The sequence below is a fragment of the Ixodes scapularis genome, unplaced genomic scaffold (assembly GCF_016920785.2).
Source record: "Ixodes scapularis isolate PalLabHiFi unplaced genomic scaffold, ASM1692078v2 PGA_scaffold2__306_contigs__length_199485367, whole genome shotgun sequence".
NCBI classification, from domain to species: Eukaryota; Metazoa; Arthropoda; class Arachnida; order Ixodida; family Ixodidae; genus Ixodes; species Ixodes scapularis.
In genome coordinates, this window is record NW_024609857.1 from 42334197 (window position 1) to 42356015 (window position 21819).

At 47.9% G+C, this 21819-nt stretch overlaps 2 long non-coding RNA genes across 2 annotated transcripts; both read right to left on the minus strand.

Annotated features, from left to right (window-relative positions):
* Positions 1 to 11174: 11174 nt before the first annotated feature.
* On the minus strand, positions 11175 to 11881 carry LOC120849368. Its single transcript, XR_005717914.3, has 3 exons — positions 11791 to 11881; positions 11620 to 11716; positions 11175 to 11550 (listed from the first exon to the last, which is right to left on the minus strand). It is a non-coding gene; the product is annotated as an uncharacterized LOC120849368 (long non-coding RNA).
* A 5-nt stretch (positions 11882 to 11886) lies between these two features.
* LOC115326262 lies at positions 11887 to 14187 on the minus strand. Its single transcript, XR_003919597.4, has 5 exons — positions 14133 to 14187; positions 12573 to 12721; positions 12271 to 12493; positions 12093 to 12196; positions 11887 to 12013 (listed from the first exon to the last, which is right to left on the minus strand). It is a non-coding gene; the product is annotated as an uncharacterized LOC115326262 (long non-coding RNA).
* Positions 14188 to 21819: the final 7632 nt, after the last annotated feature.

Consider the following 21819-nt stretch of genomic DNA (forward strand, 5'->3'; position numbering starts at 1 on the left):
GAGGGGCACGTGACTCCCCCACGTGACTCCACCAAGGTCACGTGCCCTCGGGGGGTCACGTGACCCCCCCCCCGAGAACACGTGGCCCTCACTACCCTTTCCTCCTCCTCCTCAAGAGCTGCGCTCCAATTCGGCGTTACAGGGAGTTGTAAACGGCTCTTTCGCGCCACCTTCTCAAGGAGTGCAATGCTCCTTGAAGAGGTGCAATGCTGCAATGCTCCAGCGCAATCAAAACCAGGGTGCCGTCCAGTCAAAGCTAGAATTGGAGCACCTGGCTTCGTTCCCCGTCTAACGACAGTGCTCGCGAGGGAGACTCAAGGCGAAGCCACGTGTTCTTGCAACAGTGGGGGCTGCATTTTTGTGGAAGCTACCGTCCCTCGATGCTGGTATGGTGCCTGGACCGCGTCTTTGACTGGTGCGTTAAGCGTCCTATCCTGCCCATACAGTAAAAGTGGTCCCAAAGTGGCAACAAATGACGTCACCGAAGCCGCAGTGTCATGCTGTTGCCTGTCGCGACCCTGACGGTTGGCCGTAGAAATACTGGCGAAAAGCACGAGCGAACGCAAGTATCGCGGTCGGCACGGCGTCCCAGGTGTCCCAACTTCCGGCTGCTCTAGCTTCCGTAAACTGTCAGAGTAAAGAGCGACCTGCAGCAGAACAGGCGTCTGCCATATGTACCACAACTATTGAGACGCCGCCAGGGTCGCGACCGGCGACAGCATGACACTTCAATGACGTCATCAGGCGGAAATCGAGGGACTATTTTTTTGGCTGCGGTAAACAGACCAGTCGCAGACGCTTTCCAGGCACCATGAGGCTGGTAACGTAGCGCCAGTGCCTTCCGTGCCTGCAAGGAAGGCGCAAACGTACTCAAATACAGACTACTCAAACCTTGCAAGGCGATTGACTGATTAGTGCCCGTTGCCATAGCAATTGCCATTTCGATCCCTTCGAATAATTCCAGGTTTCGAAAAAGTCGTTCTGAACTAGCTGCGCATGGATCGCCAGGGAGTGTCATGGCACTGAAATCATTCCTCGCTAATGTAAGCGTCTTTGGAATTGTGTGGGTATGCTATCAACTCATCAATCATGCTAATCTCCAAAAGTACTTTAAAACAGAACAATTATTTTTCGAGGCCGTTAAGCAGTGACGCTGAAATTGGTTCCGGTATTGTTTCACCTGTCTGTGGGTAACAAAATCTGGACATATGAGGAATGTTTTTTTTTTATATAGAAATTAAGCGGTTACCGCGAATTTAAATTGATTCAAACGAGAGCAAAGAGGCGAAGAAGAAACTGCTCATTTCATGAATCAAAATGGCGACACCACCCGGAGGTTGGCGCTACTTTCCCATGATCCGCTCACTTTAGTTGAAGCTACCTTAATCGGCAAGTCCTGACAGCGTAGCACGAAAGTGTTGACGCCAAGGGACGGGCTTACACTCGCTACTTTTAAATGTAATTAAATGCAACTTCAACTTACTCAGCTTTTAATGTGTCAGATTGATGTGACTAATTACTTTCCCAAAAAGGTAATAGATTAAATTTCTCGTGACGTTGCAAATTGTTGGCACCTAAGCTTGCCGATGCATTTCTCGTCTGCTATTCTCATCTGCTATACTCATCTGCTAAACTCACGTGCTAATTTGCATTTTGTATTGTATTGCCGCGCGCGCAGGTGGCCAAGTAGGCAGCGCGCACGTGGCCTAATGGTTATCGCGCTTGCTTTCCACGCTGAAAGCCAGGGTTCGATTCCTGGCCGCGGAGGCGTATTTTTGTTGACACTGTAACGGTCCTTGCCTTGCAAACATAGACAGCGATGAGGGATGATAAAACAGCGGGATAATGTACAAAGTCTTGAGAACGCAGAAAAGGCAAGGCAAGGACCGCATCCTGGTACGCTAGATCCTCCAGGTGCCCCCCGGATTTACAAGTCATTTGCGGGTGGATGGTTCCGTCTCCGAAGCACTCCAGCAGGCTGTGTCGCATCTTGTGTTCGGAGTGGTGGCAGCAGGTCCGCTTTTTTAAGGACTGCCTCCGTATCGCTTGTTCCCGGGGGCTTACTCATCCTCAAGCATCCCGCCTTTTTCAAGAATGGTCAAGGACCACTGCCCAGGTTACTGAGTTTCTTTGGACTCAAGTGCGCCTTACACTGCCTCCCAAGAAGAGGACTAAGGCCAAAGAAGGTAACGTTGTCATCCTCGGGGATCTTCAAGTCCCAGACAGTCACCTAAAGATTTAAAAAAAAAGGACCCAAGTTCTGCCTCGAGCCCATGCTCAGAAGAGTAGACAAGTTGGTCATGTCGAGATCCATCTCACGAGCAACACCGGAAGAGGACAGACCAAGGTGCGTTGCTGATTGTGTGGACGTCTTGTGGAGATCCGAAGGAGGGTGCCGAAGAACCAAAGGCCTCGAGCCCGTGATTGACTTTCTCGCGTCCAACAGCATGAACATAATGTTGTCCGAAAAAGAAGGGTGCTTTGTCATCATGCCCGACGGCACGTTCTCCGAAAAAAGTGACAACAGCCTTACTAAAAAACTTTAGAGCGGTCTCCGATCGTCCCGCCAAGGTGAAGGAATGCACCATCAAATTTCTTCACCAACTGAACCTGATCAGTGTTGCTGCAGGAGCAAAGAAAAGAAAAAAAACCTCACGTTAGACGTATTTTTCGCGGCAAAAACCCATAAGCCAGGAGTCCCCTTTCGCACCATAGTGTCCGAGCGGAATTCTTGGTCACACGCAATTTCGGGCTTTTTGCAAAGGCACCTCGACTCCCTACATATTGTAGACCCAATGTGCGTCCCCAATTCCAAGGCGGTTGTTGACTTTCTAAATGTTAGTAACCCACACGGGTGCAGCGCGTTCAGCATCGACGTTGAAGAATTATATTATTCCATTCCACACGACGACTTCATGGTTAGTGTCAAGGAGTGCATCACAGAACACAACGATGAAAGCGCGTTCAGGACGCGATGTGGGATTACGGTAGAAGACTTTCTCGAACTCCTGTCCGTTTATTTAAAGTCCACACTCATCGGATGGCAGGACAAGGTGTACATACACAAGTCTGGCGTATGCATAGGGTCTAGAGTAGCTCCTGTGCTCAGTAACATCTTCCTGGGCAAGATCGATCGGGATCTTGAACCCTGCTTGGAGAAAAACACCAAAAAAGTGTTTAGGTACGTATACGATTATTTGGTGTTCGTTGAGAGGGCTAATCTCCAGCAGAAGCTTGACGATGTGCTGAAGATCTTCACGGAAAAAGGGCTAGGACTTCACTTCACCTATGAAGCCCCAAAACAGAACCTCATTCAGTGCCTGGATCTCCGCATCGAAGTGGGGACGATCATGTTTGCTGGTGTTACAGTCCCAGGACAGCGAAGGCTCTTCTTAACTTTCAATCAGCCCACTAACTCGTCAAACAGGGCATCGCATTTTCCTGTCTGAGGACTGCTCTAACAAGCACATGCATCCACAATTTGAATTCCAGCTTCATGTCCCAAATTCAATGGCTCAAGGATTCGGGATATCCTAATTCGGTCATTTCTTTAGCTTGCAAAAAAAATCGTGAAACAACTTAAAACAGATCCCGCGATCGAGCAACGTGACCTCGAGCAGAGAGAGAAAAAGAAAACCTCAGTCATACCGTACATCCACCGCCTTTCCCACGGACTCAAGAAAGTCGCCTCAAGATGCAACGTGAATGTTGTTTTTTCCGCCCGCCACAAGCTCAGCTCTGTGTGCTCCGTAGTCAACAAACGCGCGAGAAATAACGATCCTAAGTCTCACAGCGGCTGCAGCATCAAACACGGAATGCAGTTTGTCGCCTGCATAGAAGGCGTGGTCTACAAGATTCCGTTTTCCTGCGGGCGTGCCTACATAGGACAGACTGGGCGTTGCCTCAACACAAGACTACGAGAACACCACAGTTCTATGAAAGGAACCGCTCACACGCATCTCGCGATGCATTGCCGGGATTGCGGATGCCAACCCCTGTTCAACAAGACTACAGTGATGTTCCGACATAACCACAAACTACCCCGAGAAATTATGGAGACGTACCACATAACAAAAACCGGATCCTTGTGTGTGAGCCAGCCCACAGTGACTTTGATGAAGAGGGAGATCGGCTTTTTGGATCTCGGATAACTTGGCCGGTTTCGCATTGAGTGAAAGAAGAAGCGCCAGGGCCACGGAGGGGCATGCCTGCACGAGCAGCAGCAGCATCAGATGTCTTTTCTTTTCAATAGAATCAGTTGCTATTATAGTTCAGCGCATGTCCTGTGTTTCTGTGTTTCTCCTCTGTCTGTCCTTGTCCCAGTCGCGCTGCAAGTAATTATGAACTCTTACCAACTCGCCCAATTGTCCATTTTGCTAGGTTTCAGTACTTAGGGCTGCAAAGCTACATAATCTATGACTATATAATACCTATTCGTTCTTGGCTTGATTTATACTTTAGAGATCATAAGCTAAAACAAAACAAAAATGTAATTGACGCCGATATAAATAACTTGAAAAGAGTCTCCAGGAAGCTCGAGCATTTGACGTTTCAATAAAGTGCTTACCGAATATATTTTATGTTCGGTACCCTGAAGGTAGCAAAACAGTGGCTACCACCACACTAATGTTTTTCAGAAAAATTTTCTCCGTTAGTACGCCGGCATACATAGGTGTCATTGTGGATGCTCAATGTTGAACCTTCTGTGGCGAAAAAAAAAAGTAATTTGTGGGAGATGCATGCATCTCTTTGTTAGTCTGGAGATTTTGAACTCTGTACAGGTGAATCACATCGAGATAACGAGCTTTATTTACAAAGGATATATGGCTATAGATTAATAGCAATAATAATATTTATAAACAGGGGCTCTCCTCGATGTCGCTTAGAAATCAGGCTGCTTTCGTAGCGCGGTGAGGAACAGTTCGTGGAGCGTCTCGATCTGCCGGGGCTACGAGCTCACGGGACATCTTCCTCGGCAAGGGCACCCCATCTGCATCGGAGAATAGACGTTCGTTAGGTGGTCGCATGCATAAGCTCTGAGAAATCTCGATGTCTACTTTCCGGCAAAGCACATGAAAGAGCAAATCACTACAATCTATATCGAGAGAATCGCGATCCTGAACATGCAGGGTGAGGCCGTAAGGAATCCAGCAAAGTTGGCACGCCTCGGAAAATTCGAATTCCCAAACGTACGTACCTAAAACTGGGCGAAAGAACGTCGTTTCACGAGAAGTTCTTTGTTCATTTTCTTAGAGCTGAACTTAAAGGGGCTGTGCAACAATTCTTGGACTTCAGGTCGATAGGTGTAGGAGTTAATCCCTACCACCCGTGGAATAGGGAACAGAAATCCTTTTTTCGACGCGTGCCCTAGTTTCTTTTTAACAAAATAAAAACAGATTGAAATATGTGCCCCCCTTGGCCACTCTCAACTCTCACATCGTCTTTCCGGTAATGTGGTTGTCACGTGGTTGTGACGTTTAATGGGGAGGTAGGTTTCCGGATTCGCAGGTGGCTTTGGCTCGGCCCGGCAGGGACGCTGGAAGCTCGCAGCTCGCTCTATACTTGTTTTCACCTTAAGAAAAAAGTGGGTGTGTCCCTCTTGTCGCATGCTTATTGATCGCATGCCGTCGCACATATTATTCCGTTCTGCGAAGTAGTTCCGATAAACGTTTGCTCTCTGGGAAGCTAGCGTTATTTAAGCTTAAATAAATTTGTTAATCTCAGTAGGATAAATAAAACACCTCCTTAGTACGCGTGTATTCACGTAATTCAGCGCCTCACAAGATCTGAGGATCGATGTTTGTAGCCAGCCGGCCAGCCGCTGCTGCTCGCCTTCCAAAATGGTGACTCCAACAACTCTGGCTGATCGGTTCGTGAAGTCAGCACCCTTTCCTGAAGACGTTTCCCCTCGGGTGTACTACAAACGTCACGCAAGTGGAAATGTCCTGTCGAGCCAGACAAGGCAGTGTGTTTTGAACGTTTATTCTTGAATGCGGCGGCAGTACCAAGAAAAATATGAGGTGGAAGTCGTCAACCAGACTGCCGCCGCAACGAAGATCGGTGTTAGCTCGATCTACGAGATCAAGCGTGGCTTCAAACGTGCCAACGGAGCTGTGAAATCTCCTTCAAAGAAGCGTCCGAAATTCGCTGAGAAAAGGAAGAGGATTTCAAATCACGACGCGTGCACTTTGACGCCCGTGAGAAGCTGCCTGCACAATTTGTTCCGTAGGGGGGAGATTCCAACGTTGAAGAAAATCGCCGCTCGTCTCCAAGAAAACAACCTGCTGCCGTCCTGTTCCGCGTCTACCCTGTATCGCCTGCTGAAGGACATGGGTTTTTTGGACATGGGCTAATTGAGAGAGAAGACATCGTCGAGTGCAGTGGTGCTATGTTGCGCTTTTTGCACTCCCAGGAGATTGGAAGACGGAAGTGACGTCAACGACTAGAGCAAATGCAGATTGGATGTTGACAGAAGAAAACAAAATCAACATCCAATCTGCATTTGCTGCGTTGTTGACGTCACTTCCCTCTCCCTAGTCTCCTGGGAGTGCAAAAAGCGCAACATAGCCCCCCCAGGCGGCGGTATTTGAGGGCAATCGGAAAGCACAGAGCCCAGAACCGCAAGGTGGGACTTGGGTGAACGCCGGCCTTACAGTTGACAAGCTGTGGACCGACAGCACCATAAAGTCAGCAAGGCAAGCCTTCATGTCTGGACTGACGACCGGGTTAAAGGTTCCTTCTGGAACCTTTAACCCGGTAACATTTCACTTGCTCACCTCATGCGAATTCAGTGTCGCTTACGCCTCATTTTGAGGTCTAAACATCATGTTCAGCCCAGTCTTTCATTGAGAATGAGATAGCTCCGTTACTGCAGTGATCAGTTCCCCAGGCGGTTTGTGGGAAAGTAAACTCACAAACTGCCATCCACATGCCTTGGGGTCGCTCTGGCAATAAACGTGTCTCTCATTCACCGTGCTGTTTCAGATTATAATCGGGATTCTTATCGCCATCCTCACACAGGGCCACTCGGGCAAAAAGCAGAAGCTTTGATGGAATCCTGGAAGAACGTATCTCACATCGACCACGCTGTTTCTGCTCATAATCAGGATTTGTACCACCATCCCCACACCACGGAACTTAAGAAAACAGAATTAAAGAATAAAAATTGAAAATCACCACGACACACAAGGAAACCCACTGCCCACTCAATATATACACATGAACGTCAACGCAATAACGTAAACAAAGGCATATTAGGACAGAATAAACTATGCAAACATAGGTTTGTGGCTGGTAGCAGATCTGATCAATCCCAGTTCATCAAGTTTGCGGCGATGTCGATAATCTCAGCTGATCTTTTTGCTTTAGCGCTCCATGGTTGGTGTTAAAAACTGTAAATACGCGAAAACTGGCACACATTGATTTTTTTTTCTCATGGTGTTTTTAGAAAGCCGACGGTATAAACAATGTTAGATATACAAAGATATGTTTATTGAAGACAGTTCAAAGAAGCGATGCAAAATTGTGCAGAGCATAAGCATGTTAATCTGAAACAAACGCTGTTTAACGAGGTATGTTCTAGCTTTTTGCCACTAGAGGATGCTGCAGTGCTAAATACGTTTTGGTTTCGGTCTCTAATTGTAGATGTCACCACCTCCCGACGGAGAATGGTGAAGTCTACGCGATATCGCGGCATTTCATTGGTGGAAACCCAGAACACTCCGCCACCAGCCGGACTTGTTTTACTTCGGTAAGGGGCACTCAAGTCGATTCTGAGAACGTCTATTTATTGTCATAACTCAATCTGCGGGCTCTAAGCATCCTAGAAATCCCAAAATTACCTTCAAGGGCGGCCGATTTCCCTATTAAAAATCCAATCAAAGATCGCTGTTCTGCGCCTAGGCGCACGCCGTCAGGGGCGCTGTCGGACGGGAAGGCACAGAGCCGGGAAGGCAGCAGGGAAGGGCGTGCGCCATTTAATCACGAGTGACGGCTTCCCGGCGGATTGATCCTTCGAACCGGCGGAGTGATCTTCCGAATGTGCGCGTATTTGATGGATTCTCGTTGGGACTCATTTTGTTTACTTCGGGTCTTGCGTCGTGCGGAGATGGACCTGCCAAATCTAACACCGTTGGAGGTGGAAATTCTTCGGCGGACGGCAGATATCAGCTCAGTCTCTTACGACGCCACTCCTACGCGCGACGCCGATGCCTCGAACGCGACGGACTCGGACGACAGTTCGCGATGCTCAATGTCCACACCGGAGGAAGACGACGAAACCGACGACGCAACCCAGCGGCTTGGGAACACCAACTGGTAGGTGATGAGCTGTTTATTATACCTCTCATATGTATAGCTGATGCTGGTTTTCTGTTTTAAGGTGCCAATGCAGTTGCTGCGTGCCGATGGAAACCGTCGCAGAGTGTGTCTGCTGCCGTGACTACCCGGCCGCCGTTCGCAAGCAGCAGGGCCGGCAGAGCTGCGTGACAAGCCACCCGGATTTCGAGGGGCTGTGCCTCGATCCGGGTGTGCTACAGCTGGCCTTGTTGAACATGCGCCACTATGGTGAAAGAAACATGGGGGCAACCTCGAACGAGTGAGTACAACTTCGTGTTACCGGTCGCGAAACTTGCTGTTCTGCCTCGGCCCCCGTTTTTCTTGCGCACGCATTGAAGCGGCGTGATAGCTTTGAATAGAAATCATCATTAGCGTTCAACTGCTTTTGAATGTTTTTCGCTTTGCGTGTCTGCTTTTTTCTTGTTTGCCGTGCGTTTTCGGTTCCATGCCCATGCCTCCCAAGCCGCGGGCCAAGGATAAGGACGGGTAGCTTTATGACAGCGTCTATACTCCCGGCAGCTGGGAGAACCATTTTTCGAAATTCTACCGACGATCGCCTCCCATTGGTTGTCTGAAATCATACAACTGCCGGTAGAATGCTGATTTTCTTGTTCTTCCAACATCTCATGGAAACACGTTTCATGGACAACTTTTCCTGGACACGTATTGTCGACGCTGACGTTTCATCGACACTCGTTACGCGAATTGCACGCTGTTGGGACACTTCATCGCGCGTGTATCCCTCGGGCCAGTGTTAAACCCCCCCTCTTCGCCTCCGCTTTCCCTTGGCGACAGTCAATGGTCCAATGGGAGTCAACTGACGGTTGAATTTTGGGAAAATTATTCTTCTGGCTGCCGGGAGAATAGATGTTACGTGGCTTTATAGACTGACATGGAGTCAGAGTTGGACTACTGTCTCTCGTCGGTTCTTGAGGCTGCTCAAGTAGTCAGACATTGCAAGGAAAACGTAGTCAACTATTCAAACGTAAAAAAATACAAGGGGAGTCACACAGACGCCGGCAACATCGCATTTCAATGGTTTGTTTATGAGCAAAGGCGAGCTTCTTGCCCACACTCCATTGCGCATGCGCGGCGCCGGTGGCGTCTGCTAGGGGCGCTCCAGTTTGTTTATAAACATGAGTTGGTGTATAGTTAGTTGTGCCGATCATTTGTTTGTTTGCAAATACATCACATGCACAGCGAAAGAAAACATAAAAGAGAACCATAATATATGATGGTTTTCCCGGGGAAACAATCACAAGAGAGGTGTAGATTTCAGAGTAGCGAATATTGCTTATTACATCTGATTAGTCTGGTCATTGCCTCAGGTGTATGGCTGGCGGGTGTTCCTTACATTCAATAAATGTGGACATTGTTTCAGGCGCTTCCGGTTCGCTGCCTATAGGCAGTGTGTGCTTTGGCTGTGGCGAAGACTTGGACAGAAGAACAGGCGACCACTGCCCTCCTGCATGGTCAAGGCAATTAGAGGTCACTTTGCCAGCGACACCTACTCCGGGTTTCGGTACCCCTCCCTTTAAAAAAATAAAAGCGCTAAACAATGCATTGTCCAGCAGTCGTTCTTCGCCCAAATGTAGTGTTAGGCGTTAGAACCAGGTGACAACTTATTTTTGTCCAGTTCAATGTCAGTATCGATTTTCATGTTTCAGCGAGGACATTGGGAGTTTTCATTGGCTGCCATCTTCTTGGCTCCTTTGAACACTTACTGCTATACTCCGTGTCACCTAACAACCGACTGCTGTGGATGCTACGAGCCATTGAGGCGAATCCAAGGCACTTTGAGAGTTTCCCATAACCTTTGAGAAAAAGCACGTTTTTTCAAGATAATTGTTTTTAACAGACTTGACGGATTTTGTGAATAACACATTATTTTTGGAACAACGCCACTAGATACAGACGAAGGGAAAGACTGGAGAACACGAGCATGGACAGATTGTTTTCATGTAAAGCCTAGCCAGGTGCTGTGTTCTCGGAGCCAAATTGGCTAGGAAGACTCGAACACTAATTAGGAATTCTTGCTCTTATTCCTGCAATGCACATACAAGTTACCCAGTAAAAAGGCATCTTTACTTGACATTCTTTTCAGCTAAAATTGGATCTTTTGCTAACACACAAAGGGGAGAGGTGGGGATGTAGCCAAGTGTTGAGTGTGCATGTGTTGGTGTTTGCAACTGTTGCAGATGCCACTGTGTGTAACTGCACTTTCAGCATGCCCCTTGAAGCTTGGATAATCATGCAAAAGGTCGTGATAAAACAAGCCAGAGCATCAATTAGCAAGGTGTGTCAATATAATAGGTTGCTTTGTAAACAAGTCAGTGATTGAAAGGAGACAGTGTTGCAGATTGGGGGGGGGGGGGAACCGTGGTGTAGACTGGAGACTGTTTTTCCCTTTCCAAGTATGAATGGTGTTGAGGTTAGGTGTCCTTGTGCTGTCATGCACAGTTGCCCAAATTTAATTTTTACAGTTCCAGTCTACCTCCTGGATGAAAACCCCATTTATTAGAAACTAACGGGAGAGCTGCTTTGCCAAGGCGCAGCCTCTTCAGGATGTCAGCGTGGGAGCACATGAAAAGAAAAGTCAATACTGTATTACGTTTGGGGGACATGGAAAAATGTGATGAAAGTGAGTGTTTCTAAACTTGTTCTGGTGCATTAGAATACAAGGGTCAGACCAATAAACGGCGACAAAAAGATAGCACAAAGAACGCGCAACAATGAAGCAGCCAAGCCCATGCCGCCAATGGGAGAGTACAAAAGCCTATGGTCGCATGCAGGAAGTGATCAAACGCAGCAAAGAGCAGACGAATTTGTGAGCCATATTGCTTATAGTGCTTGGGGTTTCAGTACCGCAATTAGGAAAACATTGACAGCATACTAAGCTTGTGAATTTAGACTAGGATCCCTTGTAGAGAGCTGCATAAAATTGCAAGAGTTTACTGGTCACTACTTCTTTTGTGTTATTGATGAAACACTGCAGTAATTAGTGCCATGTAGGGCAAAATTATCAGGGTCACGATGATCTGCACTGTTTTAACCTATTTGCAAATAGTACATAATAAAGAAAAAGCTGCAGCACTGGCTTTTTCTGTTATGGTTCACGGTATCAAAGTTCCCCTGGCAGGTTTGGCACATCTGACTACATGGCAGCTCCCAGAACTTGAGCCTTCGTGTTGCTTTATCGGCTGGTCGATGATCCTGGAATCGAAACTTCATTATCACAATGGATCTCATCATCTTCGACAAATTACTGCAGTTACAACTGACGTTCTCATTACTGCAGGTCGGGCTCTCGTAACAGGATAAGGAGCGGGTCTGCAAGATCCCCCCTTCCGTGCGTGTTCGCTTGGCCGAGGCAGGTGTCCTGCAAAAGGAAACGTGTTGTCTCAGCCTGGAACTTGGCTTCACCTGGCGGGTGAAGGGGCGTTGGAAACTTACCATCGAGTGCACGGGTGACAGGAGGGATTTGAGGAGGTCCCTCACGGGGTAACCTGGCCGAACCGGGACCTCTTTGCCTCCACGAGCTCCCTTTTGGAAGGCCTTGTAAAGGCGGCATTCATGGGTGCCGGAAAGATGCGCTTCTTGGCTATTGCTGCCTCATCGAGGGACGTGCACTGCTCGTTGCTGGCCATCGCCTCCTGGACTAGCTTTCCAACGTACTCTGAAATTGAAGCATATGCATTGTAACATTCCAAATTGCACGGAGCAAAGGTTCAGCGTGGATTTGGAGCCACACTTACCATACGTTGGATCCGTTTTCTTTTCTCGTGCTGTGGCATGTCCCTTCCGTGCCTTCGATGTGTTAACCATGCCTCCTAACGCCCGCTTGGCCGAGGCAGGTGTCCTCCAAAAGGAAACGTGTTGTCTCAGCCTGGAACTTGGCTTCACCTGGCAGGTGAAGGGGCCTTGGAAACTTACCATCGAGTGCACGGGTGACAGGAGGGATTTAAGGAGGTCCCTCACGGGGTAACCTGGCCGAACCGGGACCTCTTTGCCTCCACGAGTTCCCTTTTGGAAGGCCTCGTAAAGGCGGCATTCATGGGTGCCGGAAAGATGCGTTTCTTGGCTATTGCTGCCTCATCAAGGGACGTGCACTGCTCGTTGCTGGCCATCACCTCCCGGACTAGCTTTCCAACGTACTCTGAAATTGAAGCATATGCATGATAACATTCCAACATGCACTGAGCAAAGCTTCTGCCTGGATTAGGAGCCACACTTACCATAAGTTGGATCCGTTTTCTTTTCACGTGCTGTGGCGAGTCCCTTCCGTGCCTTTGATGTGGTCACCGTGAAACATGGATCGCCCTGTTGCGTCACAGCTTGGCAGCGGTCCAAGTTTTCGTTGTAATGCAAGATTGCAAGTCGTGTCCTGCAGGATGGTGATATTTCAGTGAAGATGAAATGTGCCACCAAGAAGCAGTGTACATTTTGGCCTATAAGCAGCCCACCCCGCATCATTGAATGGTTTTACAAAAATGTTTGTATATAAATCGCAGCCTGGTAGAAGTCCCCCCTTAGATATTTGTACTTGCGCCAAAACTGCATTGATAAGCCTGAACATACGCATTGTGATAGAGATATATGTGCAAGCCGCAGTCAGTTGCAGTACTCCTTATAACAAATTAAAAAGGACACATAACCCCTGTGCTGGGGTTATAACCCAAGACTGTGATAAAGGATAGGAACTTTTATAATAAAAAGGGCAGGAGAAGAATCTTGAAATAATTAGGCTTTGGTGGACAGCAGCTCGTAGATAAATTCAGTATTTTAATTTTTTTTTCATCCAGATAGCAGTATGTTTTCAAACTTTAGAATTCTGTGACCACCACTATACTCTGTTTCACCTTGTGTTGTACCGCAGGAAAGGCTACAAGCACGAGCTCCTTGCTCTAGGGAACATCTTGGTGGCACAAGCTCTCGTGCACTAAGGGCAGCTGCCAACCCTGTGAGCTCGCGCTTCTAGCCTTTGCTGCGGTACAACATAAGGTGAAACGGAGTATAGCGTCACATTCTCAGCGGTATTCAGCTTTTTACGATCCGTAGTTAATTTACGCGAGCGGAAAAGCACGGTTTTCTCGTCTTCCCAACATCCTCACTTCCGAACGCACAGAAAAAAAACTTCCCCACGCCCCCCCCCCCCCCCAAAAAAAAAAAAAAATAACGTTTTTTTCTTTTTTTTTGGGGGGGGGGGGAGGGGGGTTGGGGTTGGGGGGGGGGGGGGGTGGTTTGGTTAAATAAACCACGCACCGCAGAAAGCTCGAACTCCCTGATGCGACGCTGGCGATTAGGATAGAGTGCGAAAGATTGAGAAACCTACGTTACCTGAATCAGAAGACAATTTGGAAACAAAAATTTCTTTGTGAGCCGACATCCACCTAAGCGTAATATCTTCAAAACAATATATAACATTATGGACGCTTGTGGGATTTATATCAATAAGGGACACTTGTCTGCAAGAAATACAAAATCGTCTTCTTTCTTCTACAGGCGCGCAAAATGGCATCTATTGTTTTGAAGACGTTAGACTTAGGGCTAACATCGGCCCATAAAGAACTTTATTTCGAATTATTTTCTGATTCGGGTAACGTCGTGTTTGCAACCTTCCGCGTTCTGTCCTAACCGCTAGCGTCACATTCTCATGGAGTTCCAGCTTTATGGGATGCATAGTTTACTTACCCAGGTCGAAAGATGCGATTATATTTTTCATCGGAAACTCCCGGTATATGCCAAGCGGACTGCTGCACAATGCAAGGCTCATGAATCTTTGACAAGACACTCACCAGGACTCTCTGGCGCTTTTTCGGGGGCTCCTCGGTCCTGCCGGCGACGGGAAGCAGAAGTATCGGCAGAGCTGTGCATCGAAGGCGTTTGCAGTCACCGCTGGAAAATGCAGACGTCTCGAAATGCTCGGCACAGAAACGGGGAGTCCGGTTCAAGTTCTCGGTGTCGTCATCTCGCCCGGCGACACGTAACCATTCGTGCCTTCGTGGATCCTTCTCCGGCAGAGCGAAAAACCGGAGACCTTTTCGAATATTTTTTACCTTTCGATTCGGGCACAACTTTACCACACAAACGTTCGGCATCACACGGAAGCGAAGACGAATAAACGTTTCAACACGTGGATGTCGATCGATTCGGTGAACCTTGCTTTGAGAACGGGAAGTGGGAGCCTCGGGAAGAAGATCCTCTTCCTTATCGTTCTCGCGGCGAGATAAGCTGCGAGCCACGCGCTTTCCACGACGGAGCCGCGTCGCCGCGTGGGCACATCACTCCCGCGTAACAAGGCGAGGAGAAAACGTAGTTCGCTCTTTTTCAAACAATAACGGCTGTATTACGTCACCTACAGCCAAAGATTTGACGTTGTTGTCAAAATATAATGTGCATGTGCCTAAAAAGAGCAATAATAATAGCTTTAGCAATCTTTTCGCAGTTCGCTATTTCTATTGGTCGAATTCTATGGAGGTGGTGGAAACACGGGATGGACCCCGCAAGAGGATATAATGCCTGTGTATTTCTATTGCTGTGAGTTTACTAGGGCGCCTTGCCATTTAGAACTGGTCATTTTTATTGACTGAAGCGCAACAAACAATATGCTTCCAAAAACAAGCTTCTCCAAAAAGCACTTGAGTGCCCCTGAAAACGAGTATAGTAGCCTCATCTAAGCTGGCATTTAAAACGAAACGGAATATAAAAAAGCTGTAGTTGGGAAGCGTAATGACGCACGTTCGAAACGCGAGCCGAATATTCTATTTTGCTCGCCTGGGGCGCTGCTCAAATGTTGAGAGCTACGGGACCAAGGAGGTTAAAAGTACTAGGAGGGGGCACGTTGCAATATTGGTGAAGCCTCGTCATAAAAGGTTTAAACGAGAGAGAGAGAGAGAGAGAGAGATCGCGTTGTTTTGTTGGAAGAGCGCGACCGCAGATCCACGGCCACTCGATTAGGACTCCCCTTGGGAGCGGCCCGCCGTATGCCTCACTCCGCCGGTGAGAGCGATGGTTCTACTTTACCCCGCAGGCGCCAGCCGTGGCGCTCGTTATCGGTGAAAGATAGAGTTCCTTTCGGGGGAGCATATCGAGGAACTCTATACTTCGTTTCACGTTAGTATGTACTTGTTAGCCGCGCGTGCTAAAAGCGCGAGATAGTTGCTTCGAAGGAAGTCTCGGCGGCTGCATGAGGGCTCGTGCAGCGAGTGCTCCAGTCAAGGCAGTAAAGGCTAGCCGCTCGCGCTAGCACAGCGTTCGCGGTTAGTCCATGCTAAGGTAAGACGAAATATAGTGAGAGAGGAGCAGTACGCCCGGCCCGGCCCAGTGTGGCTATTTACATTTTTTTTTCGTGAAGCCGCAAGTCTCATTTGAAACGAGTGCCAGATTGCATGAATGATGTGACAAATCTGTGTAGAATAAAATTACATGATTCTTTCTGCGAAAATCTCACTCAGCTGCAGGCTGCGCGTTAAAGCTGCATTCTGCTGGCAGTATGAGCGAATTGTCGTTTTCTTGTTCCCGTAAGTGTTGCCCCGTTTCTATTACCACTTTAATATAGGAGTTATAGTTGGATATCGCTAGGCCGTGTGATTTCCGGTTTTAACCGACACTCGAGCACGCGCGAGCTGTGCCATTTATTCATCTGTGAAGGACAATATAAAATCGGATTCCGCGTGCATAACTTCAGCATTATAAACTTCATTGTTCACAAAAAAACAGACCAAGGGAGTCATTTAGTTGACAAGCGGAGTACCTTTCGGGAAAAAGGCTTTCGCGAAAGCCTCAATATATTCTCTAGTGGGCTGTTTAGGTCACCAGCCCAGTTTGCCAAAAAAATGTCTGAGGAGTTTTCTGAGAAAGAGCTCGCAGGGAGCTCTTCGCTGTGGTAGGGGTCTCGACAGTTAACTTACCACATCAGCGGGGAGTCCATAAGGTGTGGAACCACAGCGCTCGAGAGGACCTTGCAAATCCTTCCACAACCACGAATCTCTGCCGACTGTAGAGCCCTCTCGACAAAGGTGCAGACGAGCTTGCACAGCCAGACAGCTTCAGGTCGTGGATAGCTGAGTCCTCCTTGGTCAAGGCTAAACATGGACTGATATGCTCCGTCATGTGATGCATTTCCATTAAGTTGCGCTTGCATTCAGGACACGTCACCTGCAAAGTTTAGCGGGCTCTACACATTAGCCTTCCTTGCTTTCACTGAGAAATTCTTATTGCTTTGCTAGGTTGAATGTTTCAGCTAATTACTTTAAAATTACAACAATTTCTACAAATAAAAATGGTCACCTTTTGTTCACAATCGAGGGCCAAGTAGCCAGCCATGTAAGTCAGCGGTGTGAACTCAAGTTCGGAAGAGACTTCATTGTACTTCATCAACAGCAGGGTTTCCTGTTTCACGAGTGGAGTTGGCATATTTAATCGCCGTCTGGCACTCAGAACTAGAACGCGCATTTACAATTCCGGCAGCTTCCAAAATGCCAACACAAACCACACACGCAACCGCAGAGTGACACTACGATTTTTTCGCCGAGCACAGCGGTGCATAGGTGGGAGGAAAGCGAGTTTTGCTGCCTTCTGCAACCGCGGCAGCGCCTCGGTATCGGCGAAGCCAATGACAGGCAGATATTAGACCGCGCTGCCCCCTCCGCTAAGCGTTCCGCAACGAAGACGTTGCTACTGCGCCTGCGCGCCGATAGCCTTCACTGTGGAGTTCCCGCTATCGTAGCGGGTTGCGGAGGGCCTTGCGGGACGGCGAGAGCGATCTACGAAAACCCCGTTTTATCTGGGTAGCGGAGCAAGAGGTTGGGCGTCTTCTCTATACTCCGTTTCACCTTATGTTGTACCGCAGCGAAGGCTGGAAGCGCGAGCTCATAGCGTTGACAGCTGCCCTTACTGCACGAGAGCTTGTGCCGCCGAGATCTGCCCCAGAGCAAGTAGCTCGCGCTTACAGCCTTTCCTGCGGTACAACATAAGGTGAAACAGTATAGCTTTCAGCTCACAAGACCGCTCACTAGGGTGCCTACATGTCTGTCGGTCTCAGGGTGAAGACATCCATTGTTGCCCTGAATGTTCCGGCGCGTGACGTTCTCGCGCACTTGGTGCGTGACTTGGGCGGTAAAATGGCGGCTATGCATTGGCCAAAGCTACGCGCTCGAGCTGAGTGCCACCAGATTGCGCGCACTTCAAGATGCATAAAAAACGATTGGGCGGAAAAATGGCTGAGATGTCACCACTCAAGCAAAAGCGCGCGTGTGTATGAAGGCACTCTACCGCTCACAGATGTGCAGCGCCCCCACGGAAAATGGAGAAGTTCTCCTCTCACGCGCGCTCTCTTGTTTTCGGAAGACATCGGCAGGCCGCACCAACAGGGGGGATCGAGTGGCCGTGGCAGATCTCTCTGGCGGCGATTGGTGCGCGTGACATGTCACGTGCGAGATGGATGGTTGATTGTAGGAGGATTCCTTGCAGGCTTGCGCGCGCTCCGTCCGGTAGGTTTTATCAGATCGAAGGCTAGACGAAGGCTAGCTACGGTCACGTGATGTGGTTATTTTTGGGCGGATACGTGAGAAGAGTAAGGAGGAAAGTGAGAAAGAGGCGAAGCTTCAAGGGAGCATGGCTTATGGAGGCTGACGTCATGCCCCCTCCTACCCTTCTATTCTTCATATACGGGACTATGGGTCAGTGAGCAACGCCACAGAGCAGAAATGATTTTGTTGACCTCTGACAAATGGCGCCACTAAAACTATCAACGAAAAGTCAAACAGCGCACAGCAAACGGGGACTAAAGGAAGTGTAAACATTACAAGCGCTGACTCTCAACTGAAATTTAGTCACATGAAAACAAAACAAAGAAAACAGCAACACCGCCCATGTCACATGATACATTCACCACGTGTCCAAAAAAAACATTTCTTTACTATTCAAGCCCAGTGACCTTTGGCTTACGCAGTTCGCGCCTGCTTTTATAATTGCATGCGCCTCTAAAATTTCTTGATTCACTCTGTCCGAGAATCGAGAAATTTTAGAGGCGCATGCAATTATAAAAGCAGGCGCGAACTGCGTAAGCCAAAGGTCACTGGGCTTGAATAGTAAAGAAATGTTTTTTTTTGGACACGTGGTGAATGTATCATGTGACATGGGCGGTGTTGCTGTTTTCTTTGTTTTGTTTTCATGTGACTAAATTTCAGTTGAGAGTCAGCGCTTGTCCTGTTTGCACTTCCTTTAGTCCCCGTTTACTGTGCGCTGTTTGCCTTTTCGTCAGTATGAACCAACTAACCCACATCGCCACCCTTAAAACTATTAATAATATTATATCGTAATAGTAGGATACTTTTGATACATTTGTTTATGTCAATACGACCAGATTTCTTAAAATACGCCTTATGTTTAGCAGATAATTGCGCAACTTGCCCATGTTTTACACGTTCTCCGTTTAACGTCACGCTCACGGCACGTCCACGTCACGCCGAGCGCGCCCTGTGGTTCCGACGACCACCGCTGTGCGGCTGCAGGCCGGTAAAAAAAGTTTTAAAATGTCCAATTACTTAGTGAAATCGCAACATTTCCGAGGAAGGTTGGGTGTTCTCTGTCACTTAGGGCAAGGCACATAGGAAAAAAATTACAGTCTGCGATTTCTTTCAACGTTAATATTGTTGCACAGCTTCTTTAAAGGTAGTAGAATATTAAACGTAAAACAAAAACGGTTGCGAGCTCGCTCCCAAATATCTTGCTAAAAAAAACGAGAACGCTTAGCCGAGTCTCGCGACGAGCAGGATGATCGCGATGAGTGATAACTTTAACGACATATATAGACCACGACCATCAGGGGAGCAAACTCACAAACCAGTGATCAGATGACGAACAGGCTGGTGTAGTAAACAGAATCTATACTGCCGCCGTTTTTGCACTCTTTTCTTTTTTATATTTCACCACAACCGAGTTCAGCTTTAAAAAAAAAAGACAATACGTTTTGCGTAACGCTGTTCACGTGCCCAGTTTCAAGTAAACGCACGATTAGAATTGGAGTTCTGCAAGGCGTGCCAAATGTGCTGGTCCTTACGTCCTCCCCCTGTATATTTGGAGCTAGCGGAGCGCAAGTAAATCCGATCTTTGCGCGGGAGTTGCGGTGACGTCAGAACGACGCCGACCTCTTATTGGCTGATGCAAAGAAATAGTGGGTAGACATCAAGGCATCTAGCATTGAACTCTATCCTTCCAATCACAGCCAATCAGAGCACGGCGTCGTTCTGACGTCACCGCACCTCCTGTGCAAGAAGCAGACGACTGGCTCTCCGCACAGACACCGATAGCTTAAGAGACGCAGGGCGTGACTTATTCTATGCATTCGCGCTTTTTGTTTAGCGATTGGTTTTTGGGCGTTCATATCGACTAATACCGGAACCTTATTGACTGCGGGGTGATTATCAGATGCTCAGGATTGGCCACGTCTTGTATTTCTTGGCTGTCAATGAATAATTATAATGAAAAGAAACCGGTCTGCTCTGTGAGACCGAGCATATAGTGCTTCACCATGCTTGTGTGTCATAGCGCATACTATTTAATACGCCTTAACTTCAGTCTCCTCGTTGTTCTCCGAGCTGCCTCTGTATGCGGAGAGCGAGTCTTCTGCTTCTCGCGAAGGAGTTGCGGTGACGTGAGAAAGACATCGAGCTCTCGTTTTCTTTGATTGAGGGGATAGTGTGTAGGACCTAAATGCTAGATGCCTCGAGGTCCACACACTTTTTTTTAAATTAGCCAATAAGTGTTAGGCGTTCCGACATCTTCGCAATCCCTGAGTAATAAGCAGACAAACTTGCGCTGGCCATACTTCCAGGCGCTCTAAAAAAGGATAGACGCTCAAGATATCTTTTTCATTATTTTTGTTTGGCAAGGTGAACATCAGTGTGCCGCCTAATTTTATTCGTCAAATCAATGCTCGGATGCGATCGTCTAGTTTTTTATACGCCTGCAAAATCTGGCGTTTGTACCAGAACAATAAAAAAAAAAAAAAAGAAGAGCAAAGCACAAGACGTGGACGTACATCAATGCACCTCTAGACAAATTGATTCATTGTTTCGTTCACTTTCTTCTAGTTTTCTTTTTTCGTTTTTCGCTGCTGATATTTCGAATTTACTCAGTTATGAAGCAATCTGGTCCAACCTTGGGAAATCTGAAACGTCGACGTTCCCCATAGCACGCGAGAAAATTAAGGTGGCGCTGCAGGCGAGTTGGTTCATGACTTTGGAAATTGGGAACAGAGAGGAAAAAAGACGAGGACAACGAGAGTAGAGCACAGGACAAGCGCTCACTATTAACTGAAGTTTTATTAAAAAGATTTTTATTAAAAACGGCATTGGTTGGCACAAGCCAACCAACGCCGAAACAACCAATGGCATATCGCTCACCATGCATCTATAAAATGGATCTTTTTTTTTTTTTTTTTGTGAAGATAAACCGAAGGCTGGCTGACGCAATGCCCCGAGCCAGTTTTTTCGATAGCATGCGCCTCCAGCACCCCTCTGTGCACTTTTGTGCGCCCCCGGCCAATGATTATGGTATCTCTGAAGACCTAGTGACACACGCAGTCTCTGCAGTATACTTATAAGTGACCTCCTGACATTGACTGCAGGGAAAGGGCATGTTCACGCATTCTCTCATTGACGCAGCGTCCCGATTGTCCTATATAAACCTGGCCGCATGACAATGAGATTTTGTAGATGACACCCACCACGCAATCCACAAACTTGTTGACATGTTTAACCGTACATGACCTCTTGTTATTGTGTGCCTGGTTTACGCGCAGGCAAAGTTTTGCTAGTTTGCGAGGCTCCGAAAAAAACATTGGCACATTGAACCGGTTAGCCACTTTTTTAAATTATGTGATGACTTAATTATATATGGTATAACCTGATGCCTTTGTTTTGGCTTTACTTTTAGTTCTTGAGAACCACTCTTGACTTTCTTCAAGAGTGTCTGATACACCTAGCAAAACGGACAGAGGAAATCATGCTCCTAAAAGTCGCTTGACCTGATCATAGCTGTCAAGCATGGCATGGTGGCGAGACCTATACAGTGAAGCTCGTAGGCTGACGTGGGAATGTTTCGTTCCACAAGTTTAGAATGGGCGCAATCGCATTTGCGATTGCGCCCATTCTAACATGCCCTTTCCCTGCGGTCAATGACAGGAGGTCACTTATACGTACACCCGCAGGCGATATAAAGGCGAACGGCGGACCGTCGACGGGTGCGTGCTATCAGCGCCATTACGCGGCTGCCTTGGCGGCTCGCGTTCTTATCGCTCGATTCGCCGAGATTAAGCACTTAAATTGAACGCTGTTCTCGGCTCTGATACTACTCCTCGCAGAAAGCGTGGAAGTGGGTTTCGATTTCGGCATCGCTTTTTGTGGGTGCCGTGCCCCCGTCATTGCCGGCAAATGATTTGCACATCGCACGTGAACTAGAGCGGAAGTTCTTCGACAG